The following is a 23,361-nucleotide window of genomic DNA, read 5'->3' on the forward strand; positions in this document are numbered from 1 at the left end:
GATTTAGCCAGGCAGAGTCTGTTGGGGAAAAGCTTCCCTCTGCTACAGAGATGAGGCAGTGTCTGTGTTGCTGTTACGAAGAGCTGGTTGGTTTTATTACTCCGAGACTTGCTTTCTGGACTAGAAAAGTTACAAAAGCTGCCCCAGAAAGGAGAAGGAGCTAGTAGTGTTAAACTACATAAGAGATGCTGGCACTCCCAGTGCTGGGGTATTCAATGTCTCTGTCCTCTTTGAACTGACAGCTCTGTTGTGAGTGGCGAGGGCAAGTGAACACTGAAGTATACAAAGCAAGAAATTCCTCTTTCTGTCCTACTAATTATGATTTTGGTCAGAAAATGGGCTCTTTTTTTCCTATGAGATCACCTCCTCCTGACTCTCCCTGTCCCTTTCGTGTGTCAGGATGGGTAGATAAAGTAGTGAGGACAGGTTTTATTGGAAATAGTTCTCGGCTGGGCAAAACCAGAAACTGTTCTATGTACTGGGCTGGGAAATCCAGCACCACTGCAGGGTGACCTTCCCAGGCTGTCCAAATGTGAGTATTTTAAAGATCAACATTTTAATGGCATTTACTTCAATGTTTTGTGCAAGAAGGGTTTTCTATTCCTTTTGCTCCTCTACCTCCTCCCCAGAGTGCTGGAAACTTCATCCCAGAAAAAAGCAAGACTGGAAAAATGGGGATTTTTGATAACTGATAAGAATTGTGGAAAGTCCCATAGGTGAGCACTTTCCTTCATTACTCAACAAGACTTGGCGCTGACATTTCTTAGGAACCTACTGCGCTCTGTGCCATATTTCATGCAATTTAATTGTTATGACATTACAGTAGCTGAAATGTAGAATCCATTGAACTGGGGCCAACATCTTATAAATAGCCATTGATTGGAAATTCTGTGATTTTTGAGGTACCTGATGCAAATTGTTCACTCCTGCCTTTCCAGAGGACCTGAACAATCATGAGTACTCTGAAATGGAGCATGCTGTGCTCCTAGGTTAGCAGTTTTAATGAGAGCTGTGGAAGAGCTCTGCAATCTCATTTATTCTACTGCCTAGGTATCGTTAATGGGAATTTTCTTTGCAGAGAAAGTGAATATTTTGTCGGAATAAAAATTGCTGGGGCTTATCTGCTTCTTTCTAATTAGCTTCATCAGTCAATGTTTTCTGATTTGTAAAAGAGGAGTATATTGGAAATGCTACCATTTAGGAAAACTACTTGACAAGTGGAATTTTGGGACTTTGCTGACATGTTTCTGCTCTGCAATGCTGATTTTTTGGTTTAAAATGTTGCATGAGAAAATGTGGATTTGTTTTGTTGGGGATTTTTTTTATTATTATTTGTTTTGGATGGGGTTTTTTTTGATCAAGTATAAAGCAAGAGGAAAAGATGTCTTTCCTCCTTGTACTGCACAGAAGTGTTACCCTTTAAGTATTTTAAATGTATAGTCCGTGCTGAGCAGTGATGTTTTCTTCTTAATGGGTAATGGAAGTGAGAAGTGACTGACACTTCAATATAGGTCACACCCTGTAAGGACACAGCAATATTAACCGCCTTGTGGCCAGTGACATCCTGTGCTTTTGGACCAGATACCTTGCACGCCCTTCAGCCTGTGCTTTCCTTCAACCTACGTTTCATGGATACAAACCCACACGTGGGCTGTGGCTTCTGGCAACCTTCTGGGAGCAGTGAGGAGAGAAATCAGTGCTCCATTCTGTCCCTTATCACGCACCATCCCGCAGTGCCAATGGCACAGGCTTGTTCTATCTGACCTGGCTCCCCTCTGTACCTCGTCCCTCCTTGCAGCAATCCCAGGTGATGACAGAACTGTTCTTAGAAAGTTCCCCAAGTCCCAGAGCTGATGGAGTCAGCGCTGCTCTAAATTCAAGCTGTCCCTGAACTGCGTGGACGTTTACTTGTAGGTTGCAGGTGCGCATGGTCGCCAAAGAGCACACGGCATCTGGCTTGGCCTTGAGGGTAGCCCACTCGGAGAGAAGCAGGTGATTTCCAGAGCAGCCCTTATGGGAGATGCAGCCCAGGGGTTGCTGGGTTCACCTCTGGGATGACTCTCGGGGGGGTTCCCTGCGGGCCAGCAGGAGGAAGTCCCTGCTGCTGCCTGGCTTAGATCTTCCAGAACTGCTGAAGGCAGAAAGGCAAACAAGCAGCAGACAGCAAAGGAAAGATTAATTGGCTGGCTGCCTGAAGGGCTGGTTGGGGTTGTATTTCTTGTTCTTACCCTTGCAAATTTCTACAGGATTGTAAATCTTGAGCTGCTTCTCAAATGGGGAGACTTCAGGTGTGTTTTTCTAAATAAGCAAACCTGAGCATACTTAAGTTCTTTGACTCAACACACAGGAATTCCCATTGGCTTTATTACACACTGACAAGCGTGCTGGGGAAAGCAGAACAGATCAATGGCTGTGTTTGAAGCCAGCCATAAATCACTGGTGACACCAGGCAGCAGATTGACTGACTAGCCGTGTTCCTCCTCCCCTCCCAGCACACCAGCACTGACCCTGGCTTGCCACTGAGACGTCGAGGAGAGCTGGCTATGATTAATGCTGCAAACGAAACCCTGGCCCCATCGGCAGCGAGCAAGCTTGAGCCAAAGGTCTCTGGAGGGAAAGGTCAGAGGACAGCGGCATGAGTCAGATGAGGAGTAAATGTAAATTGGTAAAATCCTCCGCAGCTCCCAGCATCACTGTACCATGCTATATCAGCTCTTTTCTCTGTTCCCCTGTGAAATCCTTGCTTCGTGTGAACATCTGTCCCTGCCCCAAACACGTTGTGTGAGCATTTAACGTCACAGGTTGAGGAAAAACATTAAAGCTGCAAAACAGACAGGAAAGTTTCTGATGCCAGATGTGGGAATTAAGCTTCCAACGGGTTTTGACCTTTTCGGAAGGAGCTGAGATGGGCAGGTGGTTTTGAATTTAATGTTTTCTTCAATGGAAACTGTGGCCTTGGGGTGATAAAAAAATCAGATGTAGCCCTGGTCTAGACAGGAGAGGGGTGTGAGAATCTCCAGAGTGCCAAGCACTCCCCTCCCATGCCCCGTGCATCAAGGCTGGTGTGGGAAGGGAGGGACAATAAGAAAAACTACTGGAAAAAAAATGCACCATTCTCCTTTGAAACTTTCAGACCTCTTTTTTTTTTTTTTTTTTTACTGGTATGTTGAGATCAAAATTAAGGAAACTATAATTAAAAAATGAAGGTAATAGATAGCACAGTGACTTATCCAGCTTGGTTGAAACCCTTCTTTTTGGTGCGAGGAGAGGCTGGGCAGATCTAGATTTTTCAACCAAATTGAAAAATAAATCCTCTGCCAATTCTAACAGTGGCTTGTCACCTCGCTTTAGAGCCATCTTTCTGGAGGAAAAAGTTAAGCAACTAAAGAAACCCATCCCTGTATGCACAGCGCTTGCCCCTTCCATGGAAGCACAGGATAGTGGGAGTGCCTTGTGCTGGTAGATAAAAGTTGAAATGCCAAGTCTGTGGGTCTGCCCACAGGCAAGATCTTAATTAAAATTTATCTCTATTATATCAAATATTTTCCTGAAAAATTTCAAAGTTGTTTCCATGTATTGTGCTAAGAAGAAATCAAGGGAATATTTTGCAGGAACTTGGCACTCATACTTTTTTCATCTAAATGACCTTTTTTTTTTTTTTCATCTAAAAACGTCTAAGCATTATGTTGATGCAGTGTTTAGTAAATAACAAATCTTGGTAACATTGACAGAAAATTAGGGTTTGGGGTTTTTTTTAAGTCAATAAAATTTGTACATGAAGCAGGAAATGCCATTAGTCATAGCGTCTTCAAGGTTTTCCTCTTGAAAAAGCAGACCTGTAATGGACACTTAAGGGCCCTGCCCTTTCTGTGCAAATAACCTCAAAATTTAGCAAACTGCAGTATCAATCAGCAAGTGTCAGGATGAGGCCCTTCGACCTGCGCAGGCAGTTTAATTGTGCAGCGTGAACACGTGCCAGAGGACTCCTGCCAAATGGAGAAGAGGGAGTTTGATGTTTGTAGGCATTTTGGTTCCTGTGCTCTAGGAGCGGGCAAACCTGGCTGGGTTACTTTTGTGTTTTGGAGGGTACGGAGCATTCAGAAATGGAAACTCTTGCTGGGGAGAAAGCTTTTCTTTCCCTGCCATCACGCTTCTCTCAAGCACAGCTCAGTTTTGCTTTACAGGATTTCCCTTTCATCTGAAACCTTCCAATTTCAGGCAAGTTAGCTTGCCAAGGTGCACCTTCCCTTTCATAAATACTGCAGTAGCTACAGGCTATGGAGCCTTAGCCAAGCAAGTTCTCTTACATCTATCATGATCTCACCCTTCCCTTAACCCCCTCCTCTCCCACCCTCTCATTAAATAAGAACAAAAGGTAAACCATAACCCTCTCACATGCCACATTAATAAATGGTATAATTTTCCAGTTCTGCCCAGTTCTGGTATGGCAGCAGTGTGGTTGTGTAGAAAACGGGCATCCCTCGCGTTGGGAACACTTGGAATATCCTGCCCAAACTTGCTCCAAGGTGGGACATCCTGGGCTGCCCAAATGCTGCTGAAATAACGATGAGGTATTGGGTACTTTTCATGCCTCTGGGCGTCAGAGGTTGAAGGGCCCATCCCTGCTCCCTGATACCTAAGCAGCAGCTTCCTAAACTCCTGTTTCCCTGACCTTCAGCTCATCGAGGGTAAGAAGAGCTGCGGTCTCTGATGTTTTGCAGGTCAGGCCTTTGGGGAACTGGCGTATACTCTGCTCTTGCCTGCTGGGGAGGTTTCCTCCTCTCTTAGGGCTGGCTGTCCTGCAAGCTGCCCTTTGCACACGTGGGGCTATGAGGAGCTCTGCAGCTGCCATCTCTGTTGGGAGCAAGGGCCGCTCTGCCTCCCATCTGGGCTGCAAGGGAGTTCAGCTTAGTTTTGCATACAGAAACAACTAGAAATTCAGGTTCCCAGTGCTCAGCTGAGTGGAGAACGCTTTTCTTCCTCTTCTGGCACTGCTAACATATAGGAGAATGGGGTTTGTGTGTATCCTCACTGCAATTCTGTATGAGAGTGTACACACACACAAGCCTGTGTGTATGTGAATGCATGAAGACATACTTTAAATCAATAGTCTTTCACAATGCTTCAAGGATACAATGTCTTCTAGTTAAAGAACCTGAAGCCAAAGACAATTAACTAGTTTATTAGCTCATGGAGCCGTTCCTTTGCTGTAATGTCCTGAGCAGAGGATACACCAGGTAGCATCTGTACGTAGTCTTATTAGTGGCTGCATTACAGCAGTGCCCAGAAGCCAAGACAGCATGACCATGCTCACTGTTGTGTACGGTGAAGTTTACACATTTATGCAAGCGTAGGAGGATAAGATGATGGAAGATGATGAACTGGGTGAAGGAGGGTAGCAGCATCTGTAAAATAAGACAAAGTTCCTCTCGGTAATTTCAGGCACATGAGGAACAGTGACAAGGAAGCAAACCCTCATGTCTTTTTCAAATTTACTGGGAAAATAACTAAATGCAAATAGTTTGTTTTTTTCTTGGGAAGCACCAACAATCACAAGCCAAACCCAAACCTGCCACAAAATCTTAAAATTTCACCTGAAGGTAGCTCAGACTTTGCAGCTTACATAGGGAAAAAATTCCATGGAGGACTGGGGTGATTGTGTGATAGCTTTGTAATGAATATATTAAAAAAAAAGGTGTTTCTCTAACGTTTCATTTAAAACTTTTAAGCGAGCTCTGATCATTCCTAGACTGAGCAGGTTATGTGGAACTGGTTTTGCGTGCTAATATGTTTTGCAGTTAGTACCTCTCTCCGGCCCTCCCACAGCAGAGATGCAGTTTCACATTTTCACCAGCCGCTAGTTCCCTTTTACTCCAAGTAGCTTACATTTTTGATCAGTGTTGAACCTTTCACCAGAGAGCTCTGTTGGACCCTTTATTGCTGCTGAGAGTGGTTTTGCCTCTTTCACTATTTCTAAAATGCCTCCCTACACATGCCCACACTTAGATCTGTCAAGGACACCAACAGGTGACATCTTCCTCCTCCCCATCGTGTCAAGGCTAGAAAAGGCTGTGGCAAGGGAAGCACTTACAAATAAGGCTGGATTTGGTGTCCGAGGTCCGTGATGCATTTTTTTATTTATACCCATGCACGCATACTTGTGCGCATGTTACAATGACTTCAGGGGACTGGAGGGGACTTTCCGCAAGGATTAACTGAGTATGCCTTCAACAAGGTAATACAACAAACTTGCCTCAGTGGCTATGTGCTTAATTAGGGCCTTTCGTCATATAGAAACTGTTTTTTAAAAGAGCTTAATGTGGTTAGCAAAAGATATACTGTATCTGGAGTGGATTCTGCAGTCCTAACGTGGTAAAACTGTCACTGGAAAACTAAGCAGGTTTGAAATGCATCTTACTTTAAAATTGCCAATGTATTCTGTTACTGATAGTGTGGTACTACAGGGGTGGTGTCTGCTAGTTGCCGTACCTATGTGAGCAACGAGTCTTTGTCCCAACCAGCACACAGATCCAGACGTTGGGTGCAATATGATGGAGGATGGATAAGATCCAGAGACTGAAAGACAGAAAACATTTGTGCCAAGTACACTTCTCTCCCTAAAGTGAAAAGTAACAGGCGTTATGGTTAAACTGGGTCCTGGAAAGAAATTAGGAGGGAAAATTGCAGGCTTTCCTTTTGCTCAGTACCCTTCCTTCTGCAGACACTCAGTTCACCAGGCGGATATGTGCAAGAAGGTGAGTAAGCAGCGGCCTCAGCTAATGCTGCTGGTGGGAGGGGTGGGTGAAGGACACAGTGGTCTCTTTCTCAGACCTGCCAGCTCTCATGCTATGCCTAAACGTCAGCAAAGCATCTTCCAAAAAGGCATTTCTAACCCATAGTAACTTCAAGGCATCCAGAGTCTGCTTAGCACCTGCGTTATCTGTAAGCCATAGAAAACTTTGTATATTGTTTATTCTTGGTAAAGGTCACTTCTCTTGTGAGACAGAGAGCGAAATGGGAAAGATGAGTTAGAAGACTGTGAATAGCATCCACAGGTACAGCAGTATGCATGCTCTCCCACGTAACTGTCGTACCCTGATGGAAGATGCAGTAACTGCCCCTCAGCCGTTTGGTGTGCAACAGGGGTATTGAGCCTCTGAGGCAGAGGTTCTATGCTGTGCATTGGTAGACTTGCATTTGAAGGCTCAGGGAATCTTATGAAGCATGAGAATATTAAGGGTTACATAATGGAGTCAAACTTCACTTTGATCCTGTATGCAGGCCTTAGAGTCTGAGCCATATGTTATGAAAAGAATAGCCATTTTCCAAACCAGAGGTTTGTGTTGATGTATCCCTGAAACTGTCACAGGTGTGGGGTAGTAGTAAGGTTTCTGGCTAATAGTTTTATGTGCAAGAAGAGGAGCTGATTTTGTTGGTGTCCTAAATTGAGTTGAAAATACTGTGAGAGCGCTTTCTGGAAAAAAAAAAACAAACCACAAACCAACCAGCTAAGTCTCTGGAGGTTATGCTACAGTGCTGAAGGCTGATGCATGCAGGAATCAAGAGAATTAGTGTCAATTTAGACTGGGGGAAGGGAGCAATGGGCTTTGCTTTTATTCCATCCCAATCCACTCGCTGATCTTTGAACTTATCTCATTTGAGAGATCACCAGCTGTAAGAAAGGGAATCTCCCAGAAGAAGTAGGATTCCTGGTGTGAGTTTTCTCCTCTACTCTGAGTTATCAGTGCAGAACTTGCTCCCCCAAAAAAGGACTTGCTGTGCTGCCTGCTGGGCTAGCCACACTGCAGTCATGAGGAGTGTGAACCTCATCCTCTCCTTCACCTCTCACCACAGCTCCTTTCATGAGCTATGCACAAACTACCTTCAAGAGCACAGGCAGCCAGTGAAAAATAATTTAATTTGGTTACTTTACACATCCTGACCCCAGCATGTTTCTGCTCATCCCAGGAGCCAACTGGTGTTGGTAAATTATGACCTAGACTAACCACATTCAGCTTAGTGTCTGCAGAAATACTCGAGGCTCTTCAACAGTCATCCTTGCAAGAAACACTTGCGTAGGGTGTCCAGAAAAGGCGAATGGAGGGAGTCTTATCCTGCCTTAAATCCCCAATGTGCTGGAGAGAATAGGAGTGACTCATTAGAGTGACTGCTGACAGCATCTACTCTGCAACGCTGGGAGGCTCTTTGCTTTTCTTACCCCCCTCTTTCCCTTGCTGATGTTTAGGCTGTAGGGCAGATGGATACGTGGCCCTAATGGGGACACAAGGGTTTTTGGCCAAATGGCAATCTTCTTGGAGCAGTGAAGTGTTTTAGGGAAGCTGGAGCAGTTACCACACTGTTGGGCTTAGGTACTGGCATGGCCTGACCAGGCCACTTCCAATTGGATATTTCATGAAGACTGAGATCTCTGCACTGAAATGTATCAAGCATTGCTAAATACAATTAAGCAATTTTTTTTGATTCTCAGTGGGAGACAAATGGAACTTGGGCTCCTAAGACCCCAGAGGTGCAAGGCTCAGCTCACTCCTGGCTCTCCTGTCTAATATCTGCCTCATCTCCAAAGCCTGGAATGGGAGAAAGTGGTGGTTCCTGGTGACTGGGAACTTAATTGTGCTGCTACTGACCAAGTATTGATGGGTGAACTTGAAAAGGCCTGGCTATCTTGCATCAAGGAAGAATCTGGCATTTGCAAAATTAACCTGCTTGGCAGTTTGGTCTTGTTGATGTTTCTATGAATACAGTTAAATTGAAATGGTGTTCTTGCTGAGTTTTTATTTTCTTCTTCTTGTATCCCTTACAGATGAGAAGAATTAGAAATGAAATCTAGCCGTATGCTTTACAAGGTTTGATTAAATATCGGTAGGGCTGAGTCACATGCCTGTTCTGACTGATGCCATCACACCCGTGAGACACACAACATGTTATTGCTCAGTGGCTTAGCAACATGTACTGAAGCCTGCCTTCTGAGAGCTTCTCACCTTTGCCTTCCCCGTCAGGGCCAGTATTTAGCAAACAGAATTTGTAGTGCCATGGTTACCAGCAAGCAGAGCTTGGGACCTTTGAGCCATTCACCAGTATCTTGGGTGATATCATCAGCTTATAATATTGTAGCACCTTTTGCATATTCAGCTTTTCATAGAATTCAAGCTGCTGGAGAGGAATCAAATTTTGTGGGAGCTCTCAAGATTGTGTTATTTGGTCTCTCAGTGCAATGCAGCTGAAGTTTTCGCTTGCTGAAACCCAAGAGAAAAAATGGGGAACTTGTGTTTAAGCTTTCTGTACCATCTGCTAGCTCTGGCCAACAAACTATAATGTCTAATGTATGTACTTTAATCCAATGAACATATAGGCATTTATATTGAAACAAAGCAATTTCAAGAGCAGAACTCCAGAAGGAGCCTACAGAACAACTAAGAAATATCCATACAGGCTAAGGATTTGTGTAGCCCAAACCCTGTCTCTGGCTGTACCCATTTATGGCTTGGAATAGATCTGAAAACAGGACAAGTAGTGGTGCTTTCCAAGACCATCCAATACTTTCTTGATACTTAATAGCTGCAAATTCCATGAATGTGTCCAGTTACCTTTTCCGTCCATGTAAGCTTTTAGTGACCTAACTGATCTTTCCTTGGCAATCATGATCAGTGCAATGGTGGAAACCCAGGTGTCATTGTGCAGCAGGTGCTTGCTTGCTTTTATCCCTTAATATTTTCCCTTCATCAGTTATCAGAAAACCTACTCTGGATGCTAGACACTTGCCCAGCTCAAGGAAGGTTTCATAAAAGTTGGATTTTAATTGCATGTTACGTTTAGTGAAGAATGCTGAAAAATAGAAAATCTTACAGAAAATCCTGCTCTATTCTGGCCCCAGCAAGGTGCCTCAGTGCCTTGACCACTGAGCTTGCTCTTCCATGGCAGAAGCCAGAGATGGTTGAGCAGGCCTGTGCCAGAAGCTGTAGACCCATCACCACTTAAAGCATGAAAATTGGGAACCCAGTGCTTTTATATGAAAGAGCTGGAGTAAATTCAGGCCACTCTAGGGGTTTATATATGTGTCTGTGTGACAGAGGAGGGCCATATATATGATTGTAAATCACATCTACATGGACTTTCTGCGTTAAGCGAAGTGTTTGGTGAACTCTAAACCTGTCTGTTGGCTGTGAGCCTCACCTTGACAGCTTTGTATGTAAGGAACAGATACATGCTGTTTTCCGTACTGAACTTAACTACATGTCAGGGGTGTTAGGACCAGACCTGTGTTTTGAGTGTGAATTGGGAGCCTTGGAGTCCCATGGGAACTGGCCAGCTATAGCACAGGTCAGGGCCTCTGCAGGGTGAAAAGATTTTCTCCTCCTGGGCATGCCAACTCCTGTGCCCTAAGCCCCTGCCACTCATGCTCAGAGGAGCTCTTTTGCAGCTTCTTGCTACGATAAGTTCCTTACATCAGTCACCCCGAGGAGCATGGAGGCGTATGGCTTCAACCTGCAGGAATGTGTGTTGGATAAGCTCATCACAGATGAGGGGACATGGCAAAACAGGACCATGACAACCTGTGCAGGGAATGTGGTGAAAGCAAAACAAATAGGCTACTGTAGTCCCTTTCCCCTTATGCTAAGGGGTCCAGCAGCTGCTTGCCTTGACTGATGGATGGTAGTGTTGCCCAGGCACCTCCATGTACCCTCCTCTCTTTGCCTCTCATCTTTCATACCATGCTGTCATTTTCTCTGCTCCCTGTATGACCCTTTGCAGAAGCAGCCTTGGCAAAATCACTAATCAAGGCACTTGGGTGTTAACAGTCTTGCTGGCCCTCAGAGGCCTGCTGCTGTTAAAATTCATGCTTGTTTGTGGGTGTGTTCTTTTTTTTTACAAGCTCAATAAAGGGTCTGTGAGACTGATTAGCAGGGAAGTGCCCTGATGTGCTTTGTGCAAAGCTGACAGAAAAGCATGGCATGCGTGTCTCCTGCTGCATTGCTCTTCCAGCTGGACCTCGGTGGCAATGTGTTTTCCTGCTAGTGGGTGGTAGGATTAACAAGTTTTCCCTGTGCGTGGATTTGCAGCTTGTCAACCTCAATGCTTGTCTGAAGATGTAAGGAGAGCTCATCTGCAAGGCTTCCAGGTCACCTGGTCAAAAGTACCGTGGTTCACAATTTTGGGAACCTTTGCTGTGGAGGACAGCCAACCATTGTGTCCCTGATGCATGCCACTACCCTTGCTCTGCAGGTTTAGATGCTTTTACACAGAGTCCATCTATCTCCTTTGCTCTCACATAGGGGCTAGTTTTTCTGGAAGGCAAATTGCTGCTATGGCTGACAAATGGAAACGTGTTCACATACACAGAGAGGAGACACTATGTACTGTCCTTCCTTACTGCTTGTGCTTTTCAGCAAATGATAACTTCCATTTCTCCCTCCTTTGACACAGATCAGGGAGGAGTTTTTAATGAGCTTTCTTGTATTTCTGTATTTTTTTTTTCCTCAAAGTTTATCTTTTTGAGTTTGGACAGGAAGGTTATTATTTCTCAGGTGATGGTGAATTCTTTTCATACTGGGGAAGAAATCAAGCTAATAACTGCTTGGCAGGCAGCTTTTAAGACATCTGCAACCAGTATCCAATCACAGGAAAGGAGTAACATCAGCCTCTCAGGGGTTCACAAAGTACATGACAAGGAAGGAGAAGGCAGTATAGTCTACTGTAGTCCCATGTCAGACAGATGGAGAATAGGCATCATTGGAGATCTGAGCAGCAGTTGCCCCAGCCACAGAATTTGAAGCTGCCACTACCTATCTGCTCTTCTGGAGGGGAGATTAAAGAAATCTCTCTTGCATGTGCATGTGCTCTTTTATAATCTGACAGAGAGGACTAAAGAGGGGAGGGAGGACATCCTCCTTCCTTCTTACACTTTTTGGTTTAAAAGCACTGGATCTGGCTTCAAGACTTTCATTTTTTTGTGCAGAAGTCTTTGCTGGAAGTTGTGGATGCCTCATCCCTGGAGGTGTTCAACACCAGGCTGAATGGGGGCTTGGGCAGCCAGATCCAGTGGGACGTGTCCCTGCCCATCACAGGGGAGTTGGGACTAGATGATCTTTAAGGTCCCTTCCAGCCCAAACTATTCTATGATTCTCCCTACTGGCTGCCTGTGGCCTCCCGTTGCTTCTCTTGCACCTTAGTTGAGTTTGTAAGCAGTTCCTTTTTTCTCTCTACTTATTTCCTGCTTAGCGTAACCCAAGTTCCTATAACAACTGATCACCTAAATCCGTCTACCAAGTTGGCATTGTGTATGTGGGGGCTTTATATGATCTTTTTTGAGACAAGATGAACTGTGATCTTTGGATGAAGGTCCAAAATTTCCTTGAAGCTCACAGCTGTTTGAGTCTAGTTGGGAGGAATTCTCCACGTATTGCTTAGGCTATTTAAAGTGTGCTTTGTCCTGCTGTGTGACACTCAAATAGTCCCCTGCTTGGTATGTTCAAGATCTACTGCAGTCAGTGTGCCTGTGGAATATAGCTGTTACCTGGCAGACCATTTTCATTCCAACAGCAGTCAGAACCATGCTCAGGTCAAGGTACATCAGGTCGGGACTCAGCAGAGGAAAACAGGGATCTTGAATGGAAAAGTGACTGTTACAAAACATCTCCTTTTGTCTCTGAAATCCAGTGGACTCACTTCTCACCTCAACCGACAAAATTTATCACCAAATTTTGTCCTTAAGTATGAGCTTACATTGTGCAAGCAGACAGTTTTACAAATTTGTTTGCGTGAAATTATTCACCCTGAGTTTGTTGGCTATGTACCCGCCCTGCTGGTTATTCAGATGCCCTTCACCGCAACGATTGTTCTGACTATGCACTAGTCATCAGCTGCTGCGAGGAGTGTCTCATTGGTCACCTGCCTGAAGAGCACGGCTTCCGTTCCCCAGCTAGCTGAAGCCCACAACTTTTTCATGATGCCCACACAAACGCTCTCAGGGTGAATGTGCCTCACTGAAGAGCGTTTGTGATTTGGGAAGGCTCTTGGAGAAACAAACTGCCTTGATCCACTATGCAAAGTTATTTACAAACCAAGCAGTACATGGGGCTTGTGCCTCCCAGTGAATTGATCACCGGGTGGTATTTCTTGTGAAGCTTACCTGGCTCAGTGAAATGCATGTGCTGGCCCCTTTCACGTTCAAGCACTTGACACAAGGACACAACTGCAGCAAAGCACGTGGCCACAAATGCAGTTTTATTGACTTCAGTTTGTCAATTTGCATGTGCTCTGTGAGGTCAAGCCTGCCTTTCTTTGTGCTAGGAAGGGCACAGGCACTGTTCACATTACAGCAGCTCAACAATATCCGTTGCCAAATGACAACAGTGCACACATGGACGCTTACTTTGCAGCAAATTGCATTTAATGTGTGAGGAATGAGACCCAAACTTCATTTGCTGCAGGCAAAGACCAGGATATAATCACTTGCACCATGTCAAATGATGTGCAATAGCTTGTTAAGCAATAGCTGCTTCATCGTGCGCTGGAGCCTCACATCCACATCAGTGTGGGAGGAAGACAGGAAGCAGACCACCTAATTTCCTGGCATCTTCGTGGGGCTGTGTCACCACAGTAGCTGAAAATCTGTCTTGAAGGTATTTTTCCTCGAAACATTTCATTCCAACACAAAACCAATGTACCTGGCCCTGGTTTGACAAGAAGCCTGTCTCCAAGCAGGGAGCTGAGCTCAGGTATCACAGAGTGACAGTAAGTGTTCACCAGGACTCCTATCCAAATGTTGTAATACTGCCCTTGGTGGCACTGACCTGCACTTCGGTTTTAACTTAGCATCCTCCTAAGGCAAGGCAGAACTCCACCTGTGCTCTCGTGTGCCCTCTGTGCTGGGATCACAGCATGGGATATTTTTGTAAATTATCTAATGACTAAACTGAAAAAATAGTCTTTCTAGGGTTACCAGAGAAGGCAGGACATGACTCCAGTGCACAGTATCCAAGCATCTTTGCTTACTATGGGAGGGTGATTGGCTGCAGCGTTTTCCTTTTGCGCCCAATGAGAAGGGCTCATTGGAGAAGGGCTTGAGTTAGCAGTATCTCAGTGATACGAGCCTCCATAGGGTTTATGTCATACCTTTATTTCAGAAGTTACAGAATGTAAAAGATATTATTACCTAAGAAGCATGTTGCAGAGCCAGCTCCTCTAGCCTAACGACACCTTCTTTTTAAAGGTTTCTGTGTAATGCAAATTTAAAATAAGGGTTGTGGAGTGATTCTTTATTTGAAGTAAAATGAATTCCTCTTGCCCCATTACGTGGAGAACAGGATGGTTGTGCAGCAGTAAATTGACCTCATGAAGAGTCCAGTGTACAAAGCTGAGATCTGATTTGGGAGAGCACAATATTAGAACTGATCTTGTGTTGAAAATTACATTCACTGTTTCCCTTCTTTAACTGAAGTGAAACAAATTGTTACAGGACATGAATGTTGTGATATTGATCCTACTGATGCATCTGTTAACTAAACAACCTGTTCGGATACAGTAGTGCTAGAAGTCAGATTTTTTTTAATAATTGGGAAGCCAGTCAAAACGTTTGCCCTTGTTTTTTTAATGAAAAATTATAGATTCTTTGGTTTATGATCTTAAATTCAACTGATTTTTTTTTTATTTTTAATTCTGTATAATTAATAACCTTGGAGTAAATCTAAATAAGTGGTTTAAAGTTGGAGGGATGGGCTAGAAGAACATTTCATCTAATAATTTTCTTCTCCCTTTAGTTTATACTGTGGAGTTTGAATTTTTTTATTCTTTTAAGCAATCTCTTGCTGGTTAACCAAAACATTTCAATCAGAAACAAAGTATTGGTTTCCATACCTGCTGTTAATGAAAACAGCGTGCTTCTGCCTGCATCCCAGCATCACAGAAATCTTTTGTTTCAAATATCAAAATTGTTGGTGACTGGAAAGCAGTGATTTTAGCAGTTCTAGGCCTTGGGCTGAGTGAGGGCAGCTGCCCTCTCCTGGAAGGAATGTGGAATCTCTGGTCACACCCAACATCATCAGTTCCTGAATCTAGGACCAAGCCCTCAACCATGGCTGGAGCATTTAGGACTTAGGGTATGTAGCATGACAAATGTGGTCCCAGAGTGGGATTTCAAGCAAATAGTTATGAGTTGCAAGCAAATAATTATGAGTGCACCAAAAACTAAGATAAGGAGATTCTATGACCAGCTCTAATAGCACGGCAACTCTATTCCTACTTTTTTCCTATTACTAAATGTGCCTAAGTGGCAGTGTCTTCTGCTCTGGAGAGTGGAGAAATCTGGAGGTGTATCTCGTATTCCAAGTGTAATGCCAAGAAATTGTTGCAGAATGATTCAGAAAGCCTATTATTGCCTATGTACGGGCTAGTCCTCATTGTTCCCCTGGCTCTGGGAAGCCAGTGGAATGACTCACTATATCTTCATAAAAAAATGGGCTGCTGCAAAGGACGACCCCCCAAAATGTAAAGTAGAGAATTAAATGAGGACAAAGTTCTCAGTCGTGGCTCTGAATTAGCAGGAACTTTCACTGTATAAAGAAAGCAAGGCAAACAAGCTTGAAAGGCTTATAGGCGTATAAGCACCAAAGAATTGTTTAGTTTTAAAGGCAGGACACTGAGAAGATCAAGTCATAAGCTAAGAAGCAATGTGGAGGTATTATGAAGGGTTTACCTGAAGTTCATGTGGGAAAATGTTCTACTCTTTGAAAGAGAGGAGCATACACAGATGCCTCCCCTTTGGACAGGTAGGAACATCCTCCTGCAGGAGATATAAAACCGCTCTGGGTCCTTACAGTATCTTATCTGGTTTTGGAAAAAGGAAAGTGCTAAAGCTCTTTTCAGAGGACAGAAAATGGAACAATATAGGTCTTGGTCCATTTCCAGTTCTAATGCTCTCTGCAAGTCTTCGCTTTTTGACTTTTTTTTTCTAGCCCTCTTCATTTCCTCACACCATCTGTAAAATTGGTTGGACTATATCCCATCTAAGTGCCTGAATTTCTGTGCCTGACAGGCAATTCTACTTCCACCTCCTCCCAAGAGTCATCAGGCCCAAGGGGATGGTAGGCAAGGAGTGACTGTTTGCAGGATGACAGGAACTGAAAGGTCCTGTAAGGGTCACCAGGTGTGAACTAAGGCTTGTGAAGTTTTGTAGGTTTTGAGGAATAAAACAGTAGAAGCCCAAAGTGTGTTTTTGCTTTCTCTCTCACTATTTCATTTACTTGCTCATTAAATTCAGAAGCATGTAGCTACACCCATAGAAAATTACTGCATTTCGTAATCTTTAATTGATTTGCGTATTTATGGGGAAACTGGTATTTCGGGACTATCCAACTGTGCCATCATTATCACCTTTTCATGGATCTCTGTCTGTTTCATGGCTTCAGAGGAGCCCTGATGTATGTGTGCCTGGCACAGAGCTCTGGAGGCTGAATTCTTCACTTCAGGTTATTAATACTGAAATCGGGAGAGTGTTTATTTGTAGATGGGGCAGATATTTGTTGCAGCATGCTCTGCTCTGTTTGTTTGTCTGGGTGTTGATATTCCTCCAAAGATTTTGAAACACAACAGCATGCTGCATGCTGCTAATTGTGTTCCTTTTCTATAACGTTTGGAAAGGTAGAGATGTTGTCGGCATGGACAGGTACAGAAGCACTTCAGCCCACAGTTACTGACATGGGTATAATTGCTCCTCGCATCACCTCCTTCAGGCTACTAGGATTTTCAGCTATTGTAAATTCAGGGATGCAGTAAATGTCTTTGTGAACTGGGAAAGAGGTGAGGGTCCTCCGAACTCCTCATCTGTCTGAAGGGCACTACTGCTGAAAATCCAGTTCAGTGGCTCCAGCCTTTGCTTTGCTGGTCACAGGTGTTAGAAGCCAGCGCATGGCAAGAAAATGCTGCTTCACTCACTTTGTTGACCTCAGTTTTGACTTTTCTTTCCAACTTCTGAGGCTGGGAGGCCTTGCAGATAATACATTGGCCATGAAGTCTGGTCACTCAGTGTCCTTTCCATATCTAATGCCTCTGGTTTTAGAGTCAGTTATACTGCTAACCCTGCTGACATGTAAGGTGTTGCTTCAGGCTTGGATGTTACAAGACTCTTGCCCTGAATAAATAACGATTGAACTGCTTAAAACAGTCCAGGACAAGCACCGTCCAACACACAGCACATGTGTGATATGTCAGAACTGAGGGTCACCCCCAGCTCTGGTTGAGGGGTTTGCAGCTGCTCAAAGGTGGTGGTGGGCACTTGACCCAGTAAATCACTGTTTGGGTGATGAGCGTAATGGTGGCGGGCTATGCCATGGCTTTTGCTGTCAATTTTGGGAACTGATGTCTGCCCGTGTTGCAGTGTTGTCAGGAGGACAATAACTGCGGGCAGGAAGCTGGCCAGGGGGATGAGGCAGAGAGACAGAGCAGTGAGGAGAAGCAGTAGCAGCCCAGAGGCATCTTAGGTCACTCTGTGGTGGCTGAGATTTACTGAAGCTTTTAAGTTAGGCTGGTTCACAGCAAACTAAGGGCACTACATGACCATAACACGACCTGCCCTTCTTCTTAACCCAAAGGAGTGAATACTTCCTAGATGTTTGGTGGGAAACGCCACTCTTCAGGAGCTAGAGCTGACACAAAGATGCTTTGTGGAAGGTCTTTGCATCATCTGTAAACTATCCTGCCCATAGAATCATAGAATAACCAAGTTGGAAGAGACCCACCAGGTCATTGAGTCCATGCAGTGGGACTCTGCAAAACTGTTAGCCCAAGGTTGCTTTGTAGTAGCAAACCAGACCTATCAGATGGGGTTTTGCTCGTCATGGAAACCCAACAAAACAGACCAGAGAAGAGCAAGAGACTGTATTTTCTTGGAAGTGTTTCTGGCACTGTGGTCTTCATCTTCTCCTTCATTCATTTCTATACCTTTATCTATCTTCCATTTCTCAATCTCTGTCTATCTTTCCATACTTTTTGAATGCAGAGCTGTGCATGTTTGTCCAAGTATCTCTGTAAGCCCTGGTCTGAGATCGTGTAAGAGCCTCATATCTCTTCATTCAAACTGTGGTCCCCAGAGGGGCCACACTGAATGAGACCAAAGGACCTAGTTCCTCCTATGTTGCACCTGGCCCAATGTTTGGAGCTTATTGCTGCATCAGAAGTCATCACAAACCCTCTTCCTCAAGAAAAATTACCTCAGGCCAAGCCACCATCTCAATGTTATCACCTCCTAATTGCAGGACGTCCTGGGGAAGATGGTGGCTTTTGCACCTTTGATCCCGACGTTGCAAGGTTGGGTTCACTCTTCTGCAGGCTCCAAGAGAGTGTGGGTGTTTGCTTTAGGCTACGATGACATGAGAAATACTTCAGTGAGGCGAGGTGTGGGTGTATTGGGGCGTGACTCAGAGGAAGTCAATGTACAGGGATTTGTTTTGTGTGCAAGAGATCCATTCACTTTAGTTACCAGCATGGGTGTAATTAACTTTTCTTTTTACATTTTATTATTTTGATTATTAATCATGGCTTAAGAATGGCTGAGCCAACGAAGATTCCATGTGCAATTTCAAAAAGTCCAAGATACAAAGGGCTGACCTAAGGGGGCCAGGAAATTTGATGACAGTTTACTAGGTTTTGATGAGGGACTAGTACAAATCAGAGAGGCTGGTAGCCTGAGGTAGTGTATCTCACTTAAGGAAGAGGGAATAATGAAGGATATAGTTAAATTTTGGCTTAGAGAAGCTTTGCCAAGACAACTTAGGATAGGATCAGTATGGACACAGCAAGATACAAAGAAAATGAAGTCACTGTGTTTAACTAGTCCAGTTTTCCTTGCCTTTGGAGTTGGACTTATTTTTCTTTTATTTGTTTTAACTGACAATAGAAGAGATTATCTACAGTTTTTACATGAGGTAAAGATCACTCTGAGGTTATTCAAGTTTGCAGTGCTTTTAGCCTTGACTTAAGACATTCAGGGTCAACCTTTCTAGAGCAGAGAAGGCTGCATGTGTCAAAAGCTTGCCACAGTTTGGGGCCCTTTTCTGATTCTGCTCATGTGACAGTAGAGTCACTGTGGTGTGTATAAAACAAATGTATGTGAGTTGAATGCATGAGAACAGCATGGCCCTGCTGCAGGAAAGCTCTTCTTGTCACCATCCTGCTGCATTTTGCAGTGAGATTGCTACATTCTGCACTGAGATTGCTGCAGTAATAGAAGAGTTTATATCAAAATGACTGAGCGAGCAGGTTGCAATTCCTATAAAAGTTAACATGAGAGAAATACAACTTCAAAGCAAATGACAATTCATTTTCTGAGAAGAGGAGGGTGGATTGAAGTGAGACACACATGAATCATGCTGCCTATATATGACTTCTGCCATGATTTGAGACTAAAATCGATACGTTAGGGAGTAAGTCAAGGGAAGCAGCTGGGGCATCTTGTGTTATCAAAAACAGAAAAGGTTCCTACAAACTCTGCAAGCTTGTAATGTTGCAGTAGTCAGGATCAAAACATTTGTTTATATAGGGCATTGACTGGATTCTGCTGTTCTCATCTCAGATCACCTTGTTATTTTAATGAGAAGCAGCTTTCAACAAAGCTGTCCACTTCCCTGGTAAATAATCAGCTCCAAGCCTCGATATGCAGTCAACACATTCAGGTGGCTAAGAGAGCAGAGCTGGAGAGGAAAGAACATTTCTGTCCCTTGGGAAACTTTAAGATGTGTTTGCATTCATACTAAGAGGGAGAAATAGTGTCAAGAGATTCAGGAAATAATGAGGAGGATTTTTTTGCAACCAAACACAGTAAGTTGACCTGGAAATAGCGAGTAAAACTTCTGTAATGTATTTGATTTTTTTTTTTCTGAATCCTCAGGTATTAAATATTCTGAAGCCATTCTCAAAAGTTGGTATAAGATGAAAAATTTTGTTTTGCTTAGAAATTTCAATTCAAATTACATTTAAGTCAAGACAGGGAAGAGAGAAAGAGAGAACAGTGGGGGACCAGGTGGTTTTGCCATGGTAGAGCATAAAATGATCTGTCAGCTGGGGATATAAGCCAAGAAATAAACGCAGTGTAGAAAAGTACCATTTCAGCATATTACTTCTGTTCAGAAACAAAGTGACTGGTTTTGAACAATGGTGCAGAGGTATTCTCCACCTGTAACACAGGAGATGGAGAAGTGGCAAAACTCTCTTATCAAAGGCAGAAAAGGGAAAGAGACAGAAAGAGGACAGTAGGTGTTGAGTGTCAGGTACAGTAAAGACCAGGAAAACTCCCAAGATCTTTCTTGCAGTTTGTAAAATCTTTGGTTGACTTTTCCACAACTCATTCCTTGTACCTTATAAATAATACTTAGGTCAACACAGGCGTTTGTGGCTACTGGTAAAAACCATAGAGAGGAGCTAAACACAATTGAAATAACTTATTCTACCACTTGCTTTTACCTTGGAACAAGCAAAAAACTTTTGAAAATAAGTAAGTCTTTTTTTTTTTTAATACATCTAGGCTTTTATCTGCTCAACAATATGTCCTTGCTGTGTGTAGTTGTGGTCATAAGGTTTTTCTTGGTTTTATTTATTTACTTCTTTCTGCTTTGCTTTTTTGGTTCAGGGTTGTCTCCCAATGGCAACTGCTACCACCACAGGGCTAGAACCTGGTAAATGACAAAGCAAAGCTGCCGTGCCTTTGGGGAAATGATTCTACTGCCTTGCCAAGTAACATGTTTGGCAGGTTTATAAGCCAAGGTGGAGCTGGAATTATCTAAGCCCTTCTGCCCTCCTTGAAAGATGTCAGGTGGGAACATCAGCAAAGCTAATATCTTGAGTAGCATCTCCAGGGTTGGGCAAACTGGTTCAGGCAGAAGAAATTGCAGCTCAGGCTGAACCTTTGCCCATTTCTTAATAGGCTAAGTCTAAGTTTTGTCTTCTTCCACCTCACAAACCTAAAGGTGGAACATGATTTTCCTCTGGGCTGAACCTTCTTAGACATTATGAAAAGTATGGCTGATATCTTAAAATCTTTCTCCTGCACATCTTCATCTCTGCCCTCCCTTGAGGTTAATTATTTGAACATCAGCCAGTATTTACTCCATGCATGCTTATCCCAGACTACTGTGGGCTTCAGGCCTCCGTTAGTGATTTACTCCCCACAGGACCACAAACCAATGTGTCCCTTTGGCTTTGCCAGAGTGTGTTAGAAAGTAGGGGCTGTGGGGATGCATGTGGTTAGCCTAAGCCGCCACTTGTCATTGTTGGAGAGTCTATGTGGTTTTTATGAGGAAAGGGATTGAATAGTCTTCCTCTGTGATGATTCAGAAAAAGGAGAGCAAGAGGTTGACTGTAGAGATGGAGGGGTTTCTTTTTGTGTTTAAGGTAATCTTGGCCTCCTTAGATAATAGGTCTTTGCACAACAAAGGAGCTCTACCATTTTAGCCTTAACTTACTGCTGAAAGGGTTACCAGCTGCTCATCCATAAAGAAGAACGATTAGCCTAAGTTTTGAAAAAAGTTTTCCCCTAAGTTTTAGGCGAAGACCTTCCAAGATGTGCTTCCATAGGATTAACTTGTTAAAGCATCAGTCCCTCCCAGGACATGTGGCATGGGGAGCATAGGATGCTGTATATGAAGAGCTGTGCTCAAGAAAGGAACCCTCTGGGGAGGCAGCTGAAAGAAGACTTTAAGGATATGTGCAGAAGGAAGAGATACAGTAGATAGAGTAATAGAAGAAGGTGTGGAAGACAGAAGAAGCTTCAGGCAGGAAAATCCGAAGCATCTGCTGGCCTAGCATCTTCTGTTGTTAACAACAGAGGGGTAAAATAGTGAGTGATACGGGATACGAACTATATCCCTGAAATCTAGGATAGGTTCTAGACTGGGAATACTTAAGTCAGTAAGCCACAACAAGCAGGACAACATCAAGGTTTCTTTTTAATCAAATTAGGGATTTTGGTTCTAAGTGGATGAAAATCCAGACAGCTTCAGTTCTATTGAGTTATCTAGTAACTGCAGCTGAACCTGTAAACTCCTGCTGTCTCTGTCAAAGGGGATAGAAACATTGCTTTGCAGTTGCTAAAGCCCATAACATCAGCAGATTTTCTGAGCAGAAAAATTCTTAAGATATCAAAATAATGCTCCTCTGGCCTTAAACTCAGCTCAGAAGATGCTTCCAGGGCTTCTCGTGTGGCTGCTGCCCTGTTGCAAATCTTCATAAAGCAAGGAGTCTTCTGTTTATATTTTTTGCTTGCAATTGGCAGGGGTTGGCAGGTTATCTGAATACTCTATCTCTGTCTATATTTGCCTACTTCTAGACCTGTTGACAGTATAAGAGTGTCAATATTTTTTTCCTTGTAAGGTGATATAAGCAACTGCCTAACTGTTGACTCAACTGAGGATTACTAATTTCAATAGCTAGTTAACATATCAGTGTACACTCCAGGTAGAAATGCAGTGCCTATTGCTTCTGAAAAGATCCTGGGAAGCTAACAGTGATCAGCTGCTTGGAGCCCAGGGCTAAGCCAGGGTGGGAGCGCAATGACGTTCCATTTGGGCACATCATTCACCTGCCCAACAAATCAGCTGAGCTTGAAGGGAACACTCCATGGGATGCACTATTTTAGGATGTCTCTCCTTTCAGTTCTTTGGACAGTGGCTTCCTGAAATTTAGTTTGCATTTAAATTGTGGCAGGTAACTGCTGGATTTCCTTTCTTCCTCTTACCATGATTTTATAAAATTTATCCAGCTAACCTGAATATCTTTACACAGAGAGAACAGTAAGGCAAGCTGTTGTGGATGTTTGTGAAAGTGCTTGCAGGGGATTTTCCCAAACTGGGTTATAATAGAATTTTTTCACCACGTGGCAGCTGTGGATTGTATTGAAGAAATAGGTTGGTTCTATCTTGTGCTGAGTTATGCCTTGCTCCAAGCATTCAGGCATGGACACTGGAAGTGCTCAGTGTATGCAGGACCTGTACTTCTCAGTACTTCTTCTACTTGGATTTTTATTTTTAGTCCTCTTTGAGATACCAGGAAATGGCTCGGTAGAAGTCTATCTACTCCATTTCCCTCTGCCTTAAAACACTCTTGAGGTGGTTGTGAGAATGTAGCCCAGGCTGTCTGTGTTTATCTAGCTCTGCTCTGCCTTCTATTTGTTCTGCAATTGTCTTGTGAAATGCTGTGTATGCTTTTAGGCAGATTTTTTTTCTTTTTTTTAACTCTGCTCATCCCGTTCTTTTGCACACATGCATTTACAGTTAATTTTTTTCTAATGGAAATAATATCCTGCAATGTTCTGGGGTTGAGGTAAAGGGAGGAGGGGCACGAGTGCACTTTTTACTA

At 43.6% G+C, this 23,361-nt stretch overlaps 1 protein-coding gene across 3 annotated transcripts in view; it reads left to right on the forward strand.

Moving 5' to 3' along the window:
• The first annotated feature begins 435 nt into the window (after nucleotides 1–435).
• Nucleotides 436–23,361, forward strand: part of TP63 (tumor protein p63) — a 154,532-nt gene continuing 131,606 nt past the window's right edge. For 2 of the 3 annotated variants that reach the window (XM_069865339.1, XM_069865342.1), the window contains exon 1: nucleotides 436–532. The gene's annotated coding sequence lies outside the window, so the exon portion shown is untranslated. The remainder of the gene's footprint in view (nucleotides 533–23,361) is intronic. The other variant, XM_069865338.1, reaches the window with a different exon arrangement.

This window comes from Phaenicophaeus curvirostris, chromosome 10, assembly GCF_032191515.1.
Source record: "Phaenicophaeus curvirostris isolate KB17595 chromosome 10, BPBGC_Pcur_1.0, whole genome shotgun sequence".
NCBI classification, from domain to species: Eukaryota; Metazoa; Chordata; class Aves; order Cuculiformes; family Cuculidae; genus Phaenicophaeus; species Phaenicophaeus curvirostris.